Here is a 15,354-nt window from a genome sequence, read left to right as displayed (position 1 = left end):
AACACACCACTATAAACAGTCAAAGTCAAACTTGTTGCCATGGCAACATATTTTTCAAAAATAATTCCTTCATAGCAAAAGGCACCACTTCAGCCATTGATTAATACATGTACCAAGTTTGGATGAAAAATGTCAGTCTAGGTTTTTAGTTCTGCTCCGGAAACACCTACCTCTGTTTCAGCTCAGTCTAACTTGTTAAAAATGGCAACAGAGGGAAATCAAAATTAGAAAATTTCTAAATAGCAAAAGGCACCACGTCAGCCCTTAGTTAATACATGTACCAGGTTTGGGTGAAAAGCCTTTCACAGTTGTCATGGTGTGCTCCGGAAACGACACCTACCCCTCCCTTTTGAGACTAAATCCAAATTGTTTCCATGGAAATCGGGAAAAATAAAAATGCCAAAAATCTGCAAATACTAAAAGGCACTATTTCAGGATCTGTTTGATATATCAACCACGCTTTGCTGTTCAAAAAATATCGGACGGTTTCTGAGTTGTGCTCCGGAAACGAAATCCACCACCCCCTCTTGAGACTAAGTACAAATTGTTTCCATGGAAATCGAGAAAAATAAAAATGCCAAAAATCTGTAAATAGCAAAAGGCACCACTTCAGGATCTGTTTGATATATCTACCATTTTTTTGTTGTTGAAAAATATTGAACAGTTTTAGAAAGGATGACCGGCGGTCGGACAATAAAATGTCAGTGCCAGTACCTTTGCACCTACCCAATCACAGTAAAGGCAAACAAAGGAATGAACAAATGAATCAATTCTAAACAATTGTAGTTACACTCAAAGTTGACTACAGTTCAAGGTTATGCTTGTCATAAGAGGCGACTAACGGGATCTGTCTGGCTCCATGACTTGGCTGATGCATATCGACCATCGTTTCCGAAAGATCAATGATATCAATCACTGGATTGTTTGGTCCGTCATAAAAGCATTCAATCTGAACACAACAGACCATGCATGGGGCGATTTTAGAGTATCATACATTGGGCCCCACCATAATTATATCATACGTCACTCCCACTTTCAGGACCGCCTCCATGGTCGAGTGAATAGAGCGTCTGATCTGGAGGACGAATGTCGGTGGTTAGATCACCTGGCCTGATACTGATACTAAGAGATGGTAAAAGATGACCAGTACTTATTGTTACCCTGTGTGCTGCATGCTCGCCATTAATGGGATAAAACAAGGACTGGTCGGCTCGGAGTCCGTATATTGTGTCTGAGGACCTGTGAACATCCGACTTAGAATGGCCTTCAGCAACCCATGCTTGCATTAAGAGGCGACTATGCTTGTCATAAGAGGCGACTTATAGGTGATCGGACCGTGAAGAAAAGGTCCGTGGTAGAATACGTCTTCAGCAACCCATATGCAAAAGGCGACTATGCTTGTCGTTAGTGGTAGCTAACGCGATCGGTTGGTCAGGCTCGGTGACTTGGTTGATGCATGTTATCGTATCCCATTTGCGTGGACTGATGCTCATGGTGTCAATCACTGGATTGTCTGGTCCACTCTCGATTATTTACAGGTGAGGTCAAGTCTATGACATTTAGCAAGTCTAGATTACTACAGTATCTAAAACTGATATATCCCACCTCTTCAAACCTCACTTTGGAGTCGAATAAAATTCAGTACACATCACGCACACAATTACACTTCACAGGTTTTCATTCTATGGGAAATTCCCGGTTTTGTGATAACATCCACTGCCATTTTAGGCAAAGCAGAATTACTGACAATTACCTCTGTAAATTAGGTACGTGAAAAATCACGCCATTTTTAAACATTACTAAGTCACAATTCACGGCGTTATTTACAGCATGTTCTGAAATTTAAATTTCGGATAATTACTGAGAGAAATTAATTTCAAAAAGAACATATTAGTGATCACGGGTATCTGTCGTTTATCAAATCACCCATGATCATTCCAAAACGTCGCCGATAACCCAAGAATCGTTAGAATGTTTTAGAAAATATGCAAACACGAACGCCGACGTAAACTTTGCGCCATACATATATTGGATAGTGTTTACAAAATCCCGTTTCACCTACGTCGAATTAAGAGACGCCTATAACATCACATATGTTTCACACTCAGCTATTATACATACATCCTTGAATGCTTTGGTCCTTGTCCTTGTCCTTGTCACCAACACCAAGTGTCCAGAAAAAATCAAGAAAAATAAATTAGGTTTGGAAACGAACGCTCTGCTCGGAGGAAAACTACACTTCTTAGAAATATAAACAAAGCAAAATTCAGATGTTACACAGTGTAGCATTTTCTCCTATTTTGAGCTATCCATTCGTCTATTCGTTGCATCCATTAGCGCACCATTTCAGACTATGCATGGGAAGAGAATCGTAGCACGAAGTAGGGACTTAAAAATATATACATTGCAATGATTTTGTAATTCTACAACAATTGTCAAAGTTTCCGTCCTGCGTGACGCCATGACTGACGCAAAATCACGCACAACCACATGGTATTTCTTGAAAAATATACAAACAAATCAAAGTACACAGATTCTCGGAATGTTTCTGCTTACTTACGTGTCACAACCTTCACTTTTCAGATTTTATGAAAATGTGCGTTAGAAAAACAACTCGGCAACCAGCAGGTAAACAAAGCTGTCACACACACATTCATGTAGTATCTAGTGGAAATTGTATGCATATTTCTCAATTTGTACTGTTTTTTTGTGTATGTTTGTTGTTTAACCCCGCACTCAGCAATGTTCCAGCTATATGATGGCAGTCTCTAAATACTCGAGTCTAGACCACACACACACACCAGTGATTGACATCATGAGCATTGATTCGCGCAATTGGGATAGGATGACATGCATCAACTAAAGGCGCCTCTTATGGTAGGCATGGGTTGCTGAAGATCTATTCTATATCTTCACGGGTCTCAATTTGTACTGAATCTCCATGCTTCAAACTGTGTCTGTAACATTAATACCAGGAACATGTATTATTTAGAAAATCTATGCTACGCTGAGAGAAAACAGTAATTAGCTTAGTGGTTCAGTAGATGTATAGCAAACCAAAACTCTTTTGGCACTTTAATTCATATCAAGGTCCTCATAAGTATTTAAAGTCGGATGTGAAGAACCAAAAGTTTCTTTTTTCTGTATTGGGTCAACATTTGGCTCCTGTTGTCTGCTCAGTTTCTGTCCACACCGGCTAACACAAGTCACGTTATGTCATATGGTATAATTTCTGAACATAATGCAGATCCCTTTTCCATTACACAATTAAAGCTAAAATTTGTGTTAACATAAATCCATTGTTCCTTTAAAGAAAATTATTGCATGTAAGTGCAACTCAGGCAAAGCAAGTCTGAGACAGAGGCTTTTTGATTGAAAATATTTCTTTAGTTTACTGTTTTTCAGGCCAAGATGAGATTTGACTTGATACCACTGATAGCTGGGTCACTGCCAAGGTTTCGAACGTGCACGGACAAAGGTAATGACGTCATGTTGTCAGCACCTTCAGGCCCTCTGTGAAAGATTTAGATCAAGATTTGCTCTGGGAGGTTTCAACCGGACTGGTTTCCTTCTCTGTGTGGCGCGACGAGTTCTTGGAACCAGTTTTAATAAGCTCCTCACATCGATGTATTTTCCCCTACACATTCAATAATGGTATCCATACCGCGGGTAGCATGCAAAGCAATGGAGCTTTTTCTGAAACGCAAGGAAAACTAGTTCCACGATATTGTTGCGCCCGAAACTTAGAGACGGGACCAAGCTTTCGTCCGTGTCCAGCGGCCAGCGCAGTAGTGCCATCCAACACGACCTTGAACTTTCTTGAACCAGAAAATGGCGACCAGGAAGTGAGTTTTGGAAGTGATCGTGATAGTGTTTGCTGTTTTATAAGCAAAATATGAAATGTCATGGGATACCTTATCAGCCCGTGGATACATAAGGTAGTATCTTCACTATTTATATTTTTAAAATATATTTTGAAAGTATAGAATAAGTTCTAGACACGGATCTAGCAAGACTTGAAATCGACTGCACCAACGGGCACTGGGTGCGGCCGAGGCAAGACATGCTCACTGGTGTCAATCCTCCCTCCTCTCAGGAAATAATGGAGCAATGTTCGTTAATATATTATGACCGCTAATTGTGAATGAACCGCATTCTTTTATCCATAGAGCCACGGTAAGTGTCTCCAGTGCGAATTGGATTGTTTTGTCTTTCTCAGAAAAAATCACTCCGGGAAGCTGAAACTCGGATGATCGCTCTAATATCGTCAGCCTGAAGTTTGTTCAAAAGATAAGCATGCTATCGTTAACCATTACCCGTATGTTATTTGTTCAGATAATTTAAATTTATTGATGTGGCCATTGACTTTGGTTTTGAAATAGCAGGTTTTGACAGTAATTAACCATGGTAACTTAAAATTGGCACAGAGACCATAATCTATTTTATGGTTTCTGCTTGCCTCAGTGATATCTCATGATCTTTAAAAATGTGTTGATTTTAAAAAAATTAACTGTGCACAGCAAGCAGTAACTTTGATATGATATGTAAAAGAACATAGTGATTGAGAGCTGTTATATAAGGACATGGCTCCATTATGACAGGCTCCGCTATCATGCATGATAGCAGAACTTCAAATTAAGACAAGAGATATTATTGGATGAAATGGCCGCGGATGTGGAGGTACTGGTGGACTGCAGAAATGAGCTTAACCCCTGTTAAGTGACCCCAACCGTTGCCAAGCAACCCATTTTGCTTACCAATGCAGTGCCCGCTGCCCTGCAACTACCGTTGCCAAGCAACCCATGTTGCTATGCAGCTAGCGCTGCCAGGCAAGTACCATTGCCAAACCATGAGCGAGGGCAACTATTGTTGCCAAGCTGACCATCTGCTGTAAAGCAGAATGGATAAATTGGTTCCTGCTGTAAAGCGGGCAACCCTGTCCTAAATAATTTATAATTTGGGATGTATCCCAAGACGCCAAATGTAACTTGTAATGCAGTCCACCAGCAGCCCGCCACAATTACATTTCTGCTTGTAGAATAATTTAGACATAAAAATGTTAAAAAATACACTTATATCTAGTACTTTAAGAAACATTTTCACAGAAACCACAGACCTAGAACTTTTGCTATGATGTGTAATTATGCAATGGGATTTATTTTTGACCCAAAATGTAAAGAAGTACCTTATTTTTTTATAAATTGATATTTTACCTAAATTAATTTTAACTTTTTCAGATCTTCCAAGAAGTTATAGGGATGCAGTGTGATTGCAGTGTGAGTGATATGGAGAAACACAAGGGGACTCAAAGCTGTTCATGCCAGTAAAAAATAACAATACACTTAACTTTTTTATCGGGGTATGACAAGGACACCTTGATTTTTATGCTTAATTTCGCAGCACGTTTACTTCTCAGAAACTGTGGTGCTGGTTTACATCAGTTGTTAATCATCATTCTATAAACTTCCTTTGACTTTGACCTTTGAGCTCTGACAACAAACCAACCACATGATTCGGTTTAGTTTGTGGTTCTGGCTCTATGACCATGACCTGTAAAAAGTGTGGACCAGACAATCCAGTGATTGACATTGTGAGCAAGGATCTACTCTGTTGCATACATTGACCTGACCACCTGGTCCATTCCGTTGGTTACAATGACCTGACCACCTGGTCCATTCCGTTGGTTACAATGACCTGACCACCTGGTCCATTCCGTTGGTTACAATGACCTGACCACCTGGTCCATTCCGTTGGTTACAATGACCTGACCACCTGGTCCACAGTGGTGGGAACAATGGTCTGACTAACCAGTTTCAACTGCTGGATACAATGACCTGACCATTTGACCCATTCTGTTGGTTACAATGACCTGACCATTTAACCCATTCTGTTGGTTACAATGACCTGACCACCTGGTCCATTCCGTTGGTTACAATGACCTGACCATCTGACCCATTCCGTTGATTACAATGACCTGACCATTTGACCCATTCTGTTGGTTACAATGACCTGACCATCTGACCCATTCCGTTGGTTACAATGACCTGACCATTTGACCCATTCTGTTGGTTACAATGACCTGACCATTTGACCCATTCTGTTGGTAACAAAGACCTGACCATCTGACCCATACTGCTCCTGCAAGGGGGTGGAATGTCCATGTTCGCCATCAGTAATCTGGCTCTTGTGTTTCCAATAGGTGTGTCTTGTACTGTAGACCCAAGGCAAGTCCTATGTTAGATGCTGCTGTGTTTTGTCCAGGATTGCCTGTCTTGATTCCTTTGCACAACTTCACATCAGGTGTGATGAAGTCACTCATGACACATTTCAATGTCATTTTCAAGCATGTATTATCTCTCCTTGGCTATCTGCAGGTGAGGCTTGTCATAGTCAGTAGATTTGAATGATGCGATCTCGGAGCTGTGTTCCATGCCTCGGCCATCTTTTCATTGTCATACACCCTCCATATCAGCTTTGCTTGACTCTTGTTTCAGGTCTTGCTTGCTGGCCGCAGTTTGACCCAACAGCCACACAGAAGTAGAGATGCAGTCACAGAGACAGCCATCCAACCTGGACTTGGTGACCAGTGAGAAGTCTTCAGCACTCATCCTGGTGACAGTCCTGGATATCTGGGGCGGAGAGGCACTTTCTGACTCTTCAGATCGAAAGGTGAGACCTTTGTTCCAGGCAGCGTGGCCCTTGCTGAACTGTGACTTGATTCTGTTGCCACTGACTTTCATCGTGATTGTTTTATTAGAAACTCTCAAGATCAACACATGTCTTGTGCCAGCAGTCCAAATTGCAATTGAGCTCTACACACAGTCTGATAATTTTGGGGTATTGGCTGATTGTCAGCTGAGAGTGGTCTCCCCTGGTGGCTCGCTGCACTTGATTGGCTGTACCACAGCCACCTGTGCAATGTATCAGTTTAATGAGTAAAGATAGGGCTTTTTTGGAATGAACATTTAATAGTTTTGATTTTTATTTTTGTTGAAAAATTTGAACTTTAGTTCAATTATTTTATAAAAACATGCATGTAAGTATTTAAAAATAGGCAAAAAAAATACAGGTTTAACCTGACTAATATTGTTGTTTGCTAGATGTTGGATCCAGGCTGATAATTTTGTGGTTTAAGTGGCAAGTGGCAGGTTGGTCAGCATGCAACAGGAGAACGGCCTATGACCAATATTAATTATGGTGGGCTGTCATGTCACTGTAGATAACAAAGAAGGAAAGTAATTATGGTCTGAGGTCTTGTGATCTGAGTGGCCATATAGATTATGTGTTCGTGTTAAATTGCAGCATAATCTCAGTGAGTTGACATAAAACTGGCATGAGTCTGGACTTTTACACACGCACGCACGCATGCATGCATGCCTCCCTCCCTCACCTCACCTCACCTCACCTCACTCCACCGCACCCTGCCCCACCTCACCTCACCTCACCAAACCACATCTCACCCACCTCACCTCACCCCATCCCACCTCACTCCACTGCACCCTGCCCCACCTCACCTCACCCCACCCCACCTCACTCCACCCCACCTCACTCCACTGCACCCTGCCCCACCTCACCTCACCTCACCTCACCTCACCCTACCACACAACAACATACCCCACCCCACTTCACCTCACCCCAACCCAGGGTGTCTTAAGGGTGTTGTTTCTCCGGAAATGGTCAACTGTTCAACTAGACAGTGTATAGTAACCAGACACATCATAGCATGGGTAGGTGTCGATTACAAGGTGTCTTAAGGATGGATTTGTGCAGTTTCTGGTTAAGGTAATTCTCTGGACATGAATGAAGTGTTCAGATTGGCTCTGTTCTCAGAGCATACTGAGTGAGTGAGTATGTTTTTACGCCGCTTTTAGCAATTTTCCAGAAATATCACGGCAGGGGACACCAGAAACGAACCCGGGTCTTCGGCCTGACGATCCAGCGCTTTAACCACCTGGCTACCCAACTGGCCCAATAGCAGATACATGACAGCATGGGTAGATTTAGATTACAGGGTGTCTTAAGGGTGCTTTGTGCTGTTTCTGGTTAAAGTCGTTATCTGGACGTGGGTCAAGTGGTCCAATAGACTGTGTTCTGTGACCAGATACATCATAGCATGGGTAGATTTAGATTACAGGGTGTCTTCGGGCTGTTTTTTGTTGTTTCTGGTTAAAGTCCTCCTCTTGAGATGGGTCAAGTGGTCAAATAGACTATGTATACTGACCAGATACATCATAGCATGGGTAGATTTAGATTACAGGGTGTCTTCGGGCTGTTTTTTGTTGTTTCTGGTTAAAGTCCTCCTCTTGAGATGGGTCAAGTGGTCAAATAGACTATGTATACTGACCAGATACATCATAGCATGGGTAGATTTAGATTACAGGGTGTCTTCGGGCTGTTTTTTGTTGTTTCTGGTTAAAGTCCTCCTCTTGAGATGGGTCAAGTGGTCAAATAGACTATGTATACTGACCAGATACATCATAGCATGGGTAGATTTAGATTACAGGGTGTCTTCGGGCTGTTTTTTGTTGTTTCTGGTTAAAGTCCTCCTCTTGAGATGGGTCAAGTGGTCAAATAGACTATGTATACTGACCAGATACATCATAGCATGGGTAGATTTAGATTACAGGGTGTCTTCGGGCTGTTTTTTGTTGTTTCTGGTTAAAGTCCTCCTCTTGAGATGGGTCAAGTGGTCAAATAGACTATGTATACTGACCAGATACATCATAGCATGGGTAGATTTAGATGACAGGGTGTCTTAGGGCTGTTTTTTGTTGTTTCTGGTTAAAGTCCTCCTCTTGAGATGGGTCAAGTGGTCAAATAGACTATGTATACTGACCAGATACATCATAGCACGGGTAGATTTAGATGACAGGGTGTCTTGAGGGTGTTTTGTGTTGTTTCTGGTTAAAGTCCTCCTCTTGAGATGGGTCAAGTTGTCAAATAGACTATGTATACTCACCAGATACATCATAGCATGGGTAGATTTAGATAACAGGGTGTCTTAGGGGTGTTTTGTGTTGTTTCTGGTTAAAGTCCTCCTCTTGAGATGGGTCAAGGGGTCAAATAGAGTATGTATTCTGACCAGATACATCATAGCATGGGTAGATTTAGATTACAGGGTGTCTTGAGGGTGTTGGATGTAGCTTCAGGTTCAGGCATCCTGATAATATCTAGGAGATAAATCAGGGAATATCAGAGCTTCATCACTCGCTCACTCACACTCACACGCTCACTCACACGCTCACTCACTCACTCACACGCTCACTCACTCACTCGACGCTCACTCACACGCTCACTCACTCACACGCTCACTCACTCACTCACACGCTCACTCACTCACTCGACACTCACACGCTCACTCACTCACATGCTCACTCACTCACTCACATGCTCACTCACACGCTCACTCACTCACTCACACGCTCACTCACTCACTCGACACTCACACGCTCACTCACTCACATGCTCACTCACACGCTCACTCACTCACACGCTCACTCACTCACTCACACGCTCACTCACACGCTCACTCACTCACTCACACGCTCACTCACTCACTCACACGCTCACTCACTCACTCGACGCTCACTCACACGCTCACTCACTCACACGCTCACTCACTCACTCACACGCTCACTCACTCACTCGACACTCACACGCTCACTCACTCACATGCTCACTCACTCACATGCTCACTCACTCACATGCTCACTCACACGCTCACTCACTCACTCACACGCTCACTCACTCACACGCTCACTCACTCACACGCTCACTCACTCACTCGACACTCACACGTTCACTCACTCACTCACACGCTCACTCACTCACTCGACACTCACACGCTCACTCACTCACATGCTCACTCACTCACATGCTCACTCACACGCTCACTCACTCACTCACACGCTCACTCACTCACACGCTCACTCACTCACACGCTCACTCACTCACTCGACACTCACACGCTCACTCACTCACTCACACGCTCACTCACTCACTCACACGCTCACTCACTCACTCGACACTCACACGCTCACTCACTCACATGCTCACTCACTCACATGCTCACTCACTCACATGCTCACTCACACGCTCACTCACTCACTCACACGCTCACTCACTCACACGCTCACTCACTCACATGCTCACTCACACGCTCGCTCACTCACTCACACGCTCACTCACTCACACGCTCACTCACTCACACGCTCACTCACTCACATGCTCACTCACACGCTCACTCACTCACACGCTCACTCACTCACACGCTCACTCACTCACACGCTCACTCACTCACATGCTCACTCACTCACACGCTCACTCACTCACACGCTCACTCACTCACACGCTCACTCACACGCTCACTCACTCACACGCTCACTCACTCACTCACTCGATGCTCACTCACACGCTCACTCACTCACTCACACGTTCACTCACTCACTCACATGCTCACTCACTCACTCACTCACTCACTCACTCACTCACTCTCTGGACATGGGTCAAGTGGTAAAAAAAACTCTGATCAGACACAACATATCATGGGTAGATATGGCCTAACTTTGGTTGCTGGTGATTTATAGCCCATTTTTATATTGTATTGTTGAATAATGATGTATTCTTTTGAATATTCTAAACTAGTTTTAAAATCGAAACTGTGATACTCTAGTTATTATACTGTTCATCGTTGACAGCTTTTTATACAATCTTGATGTAATTATTATAAATGTTTCGTCACGATATGGCTGAAATACTGCCGATGTGACGTTAAATTTTACTCACTCATTCACGGGTTGATATAAATTACAGGTTGTCTTAAGGGTGGTTTATGGTGTTTCTGGTTAAAGTCATTCTCTGGACATGGATCATGTGGTCAAATAGACTGCTTTTTAGTGATGTGAGGTGAAAGTGGGGTTTAACATCATGTTCAAGATTATTGCACTTATATAGAAACATGCATGGTTGTTTGTGTGTGGCTGCTTGTACCAGTCTGAACTTATGCCAATTTTATTGTGGTATCCCACTGAGATACCATTTCACACTTTAACATGAATACGCAACTCAGACACAGTATACTGACTCCAAGAGGACCAGTCCTTGTTTTAGCCCCTTATTGCCTAACAACAGGCAGGGTAACAACAAGTACCATTCTTTAATGTCCTTGGTATGACATGTTTCATATCAAACTCCCAGCCTTTCACCCTCTTGGCAGACGCCCATCCACCAGACCACGGAGGCGGTTCTGTTGTTTAGTGGTCAGATACATCATAGCATGAGTAGATTTAGATTACAGGGTGTCTTAAGGGTGGTTTGTGGTGTTTATAGTTAAAGTCATATAGTTTCACCCTTCGGGCAGACGCCCATCCACCAGACCACGGAGGCGGTTCTGTTGTTTAGTGGTCAGATACATCACAGCATGAGTAGATTTAGATTACAGGGAGTCTTAAGGGTGGTTTGTGGTGTTTATAGTTAAAGTCATATAGTTTCACCCTTCGGGCAGACGCTCTATCCACCAGCCCACGGAGGCGGTTTTGTTGTTTAGTGGTCAGATACATCACAGCATGAGTAGATTTAGATTACAGGGAGTCTTAAGGGTGGTTTGTGGTGTTTATAGTTAAAGTCATATAGTTTCACCCTTTGGGCAGACGCCCATCCACCAGACCACGGAGGCGGTTCTGTTGTTTAGTGGTCAGATACATCACAGCATGAGTAGATTTAGATTACAGGGTGTCTTAACTGTTGGCCAGTAGACCAGCAAAGATGTCATGACTCTCCAGACACCATAGGCCGGCCTACCAGCCAGCGTGTATACAAGTAAACTACGAATAAGTATACATCCTATACTCGCGTTAACAAGTCATGTGACTACAGGAAACAAGAGTTGGTGTATTATGGGGTGTTTATTTTGAAAGTTTCTTTAGATAGCTGAATTTTCGGAAAGTAAACTTTGCGTTGCGATTTGACTTGGAACACTCGTGTGTTATGACTGCGAGTCATGATTCAGATAGCGATGAGATGTCAGACAATGATTTTATTGAAGATGTTCGCGGTTTTGATATGCTTGAACTAAATCCTGAGGATGAACGGGAAATACGCAAACTTTTGCTCTTGATGTCATATAGCTGAGTGCAGTGTTCAACAACAAACAAACAAGATAAATATATGTATGTGTGTTGGTTGATGCATATCATTGTATTCCAAGTGCTTAAATCAATGCTCTTGATGTCGATCACTGGATTGTCTGGTCCCGACTTGATTATTTACAGATCACTGTCATATAGCTGGAATATTGCTGTTTGTAGCATCAACAAACTAACAAACAATCCAAACAATCCCCCCTTCTATCAGGGGTGGCATGTATTTTAATATAGTTCTACTCAAACTTATCTCAAATACAAAACCAATAGAACCAAATAAGTCATCAAAGTGTTATTAATTTTTGTTTAATTTTCATGTTAGGTGAAGAATAATCAAAGGGAGATAATCCACTCATTCAACACCTGTCAGTCCACCTCCTACTGTCAACTGTGCTATCTGGTGTTTGAAAACATATTAGTTCGCTGTCTGTGTATGATATTGGATAGTTAAGTGATTTATTTCAGCCTTTTGTATTTTGTCCTCTCTTTTTTTCACTTGTCTCGTTAACCAAAGTTAACGAGATGATATTTTTTGGGTGTTGCTGCTGCAAAATATGAACTTTTATTATTCTAGGTTCAAATAATACATTCATATAACTCAAAGGCATTCATATTTCAACTATTCAACAAGAAAAACTGTAAAAATCCTTTGTTATATTTTCAGGTGAAGAATACAGCCACATCCAAGGGAGATAATCCACTTTCATTGCACCTGCCAATCAAGCTTCTTCAGTAACCTATGCTGTCTAGTGATGTAAATATAATTAAATCCTATTGTCTTTGTATGCTACATGATAACATTCTAATTTGTTTCAACCTTTTGTGTTATTTCTCACATTTACTTACCTTGGCTAACCAGTTTACCTGGCCTAACGAGTATACCTCAAGTAGGCAGCAGCAGCAGCCATTACACACCTGTTCTGTTGTTCCACTGAAAAATATAACACAACAAGGTTAAATAGAAGTCATGTTTCCGAAATCAAACCTGTATTATTTGACAAATATTTTATTTATTGTTTCATGTGAAGCATTTCCACACCACCAGTTCTCACCTGTGCAACGCCTGGGTCACCTACTTTCCTCCATCTTCCCAAGGCAAGGGAATTAGGCAAGGCAAGGGACTATAAAAGTCCTGTTTCCACCCTTACCGAATTACGTTGGAATTTCATGGCTCGATCCTAGCACCACCAGTGGCAATCACGTGTTATGGCCCTTCGATGTCCATCCAACTGACCAGTCAGTTTCCACCTCCCTCTCATATCACTTCCATTTGCTCCAAACAATATGGTGGCGCATAGTCAAGATGATCTGACTTCCTATTTTGTTACATTGTCTGTTTTTCACTGATTGTTCACCTGTGAATACCTTTAATTAAAGAATGGTAGAAATTAAAACATTTTTTCATGAATTTTCAAGTGCTACACAATCTGGGCATTGCAGTGATAGGTAGCTTGTTGGTATTGCCACAAACATGAATGTACCAGAACAGTTTAAAGAAACAGGAATACTTTTCTTCACCAAGTCTCTGGGAACTTGGTGTGCAGGCGTTCAATGGCTGTAGGAACTTGATGTACCAAGGGAAATAACTCTGGTTGGCTTGTGTTGAAAGAGTTCAGGGTGTTTGTGCTGTGTCTGGTTCTACTACACTTAATCAGAATCAGTTGTGCCTGAGGCTACCTACCTACCTACCTACCTACCTACCTACCTACGTAAGAATAGCACTTTGAGCATGCCCCTGAGTGGTGTGGAAATATGTGCAATATAAATGGTCATTATTATTATTATTATTGTACATTAGAGTGTAATGGTATGGACTTTTATTAGATCGAACACTTGAGTCTTGTCATACTATCTCTTGGCTCAAGTATCATGTGTTGTACATTTTAGTGTTATCATGTGGACTTTTATAAGCTGAGCCTACTAGACTGAACAGCACATCACTTGATGCGGGCTTGGGGCCAGTGGCTAAAGTTGCAGACTGTGCATTTAGCTTCAATCTTGCTCTTAATCTACCTGCAGGGAACTCTCTTTGTTACAAAGTTTGAGATTTAAAACTTTGTACATGTGTCAACTGTTTGTGTAATTCTGTTGGAACCAAACGTCTGAAGACGTGACAAAAACCTGTAAGTCAGCGGGGAAGGTGGCATTCTGTGGTCACAATAAAGTCCTTTGATTGATTCCTCACGTATTAGGTCGCCTTGTTATTCCCCCCGGCATGTAATGGGGGGTTAATATAGTCGATGTCTTGTCTGTCTGTCCATCTGTCAGCCCTTCTGTCTGTCCGTCCATCTGTAATTATTTCATTTCTGGAGCACAACTCAAAAACCATTCAATATTTTACAACAAAACTTGGCAGATATATCAAACAGATCCTGAAATGGTGCCTTTTAATGTTTATGGATTTTGGGCAGTTTTTTAGTTTTTCTCGATTTCCATGGAAACAGTTTGGACTTTGTCTCTAAAGGTGGGATGAATTTTGTTTCTGAAAGCTGTCCAATATTTTTCAACAAAACTTGCCGGATGTATCAAACAGATCCTGAAGTGATGCCTTTTCCTGTTTGTGGATATTTGGTGTTTTTAATTTTCTCGATTTCCATGGAAACAATTTAGACTTAGTCTCAAAAAGGGTCGGGGTCAGTGTCGTTTCCAGAGCAGAATTTTAAAACTGTAAAAGAATTTTCTTCCAATCTGCTACATGTATTACATATTAGTTGAAGTGGTGCCTCTTGCTATTTAGAAAATTTTCAAAATTTGATTTTTCCCAGTTTCCTGTGGAAACAAGTTAAACTTAGCTGAAAAGGAGGCTGGTGTCATTTCTGGAGCAGAACTAAAAAGCTTTTCAACATTTTTAATCCAAACTGGGTACATTTATTAATCAAGGGCTAAGGTGGTGCCTTTTGCTATTTTATAGGAAATTAAAACATATTAATTTTTCCTGTTTACATGGCAACAAGTTTAACTTTGACTCAGTTCATAGTGGTGTGTTTGTCCGGACCATATCTCTAAAACTAATAGGTATTCTTTCTTGAAACTGCACACACAGAGACCAGGTTGCCAAATGGTGCCATTTGCTACTTATGGGTGTTTAGAATTTAGATCTTTTTCTGTTTCCATGGCAACAACTTTGACTTTGACTCTGTTCATAGTGGTGTGAACCTGACACAGAAATTCAAAGTTCCGAATCCCATGGGACATTGATGGTACATTGATGGTA

The 15,354-nt window shown here is 41.8% G+C and overlaps 1 long non-coding RNA gene across 2 annotated transcripts; it reads left to right on the top strand.

Annotated features, from left to right (window-relative positions):
- Positions 1–3,701: 3,701 nt before the first annotated feature.
- LOC125377513 lies at positions 3,702–14,825 on the top strand. Of its 2 annotated transcripts, XR_007219672.1 has the most exons (5): positions 3,702–3,938; positions 5,238–5,276; positions 6,495–6,669; positions 12,805–12,894; positions 13,169–14,825. It is a non-coding gene; the product is annotated as an uncharacterized LOC125377513 (long non-coding RNA). The 2 variants fall into 2 exon arrangements; XR_007219671.1 differs by lacking the exon at positions 5,238–5,276 and having other exon boundaries at positions 3,710–3,938; positions 13,169–14,821.
- Positions 14,826–15,354: the final 529 nt, after the last annotated feature.

This window comes from Haliotis rufescens, unplaced genomic scaffold (genome assembly GCF_023055435.1).
Source record: "Haliotis rufescens isolate VD_foot unplaced genomic scaffold, xgHalRufe1.0.p SCAF_9, whole genome shotgun sequence".
Lineage (NCBI taxonomy): Eukaryota > Metazoa > Mollusca > Gastropoda > Lepetellida > Haliotidae > Haliotis > Haliotis rufescens.
This window is presented reverse-complemented; position numbering and strand designations above follow the sequence as displayed.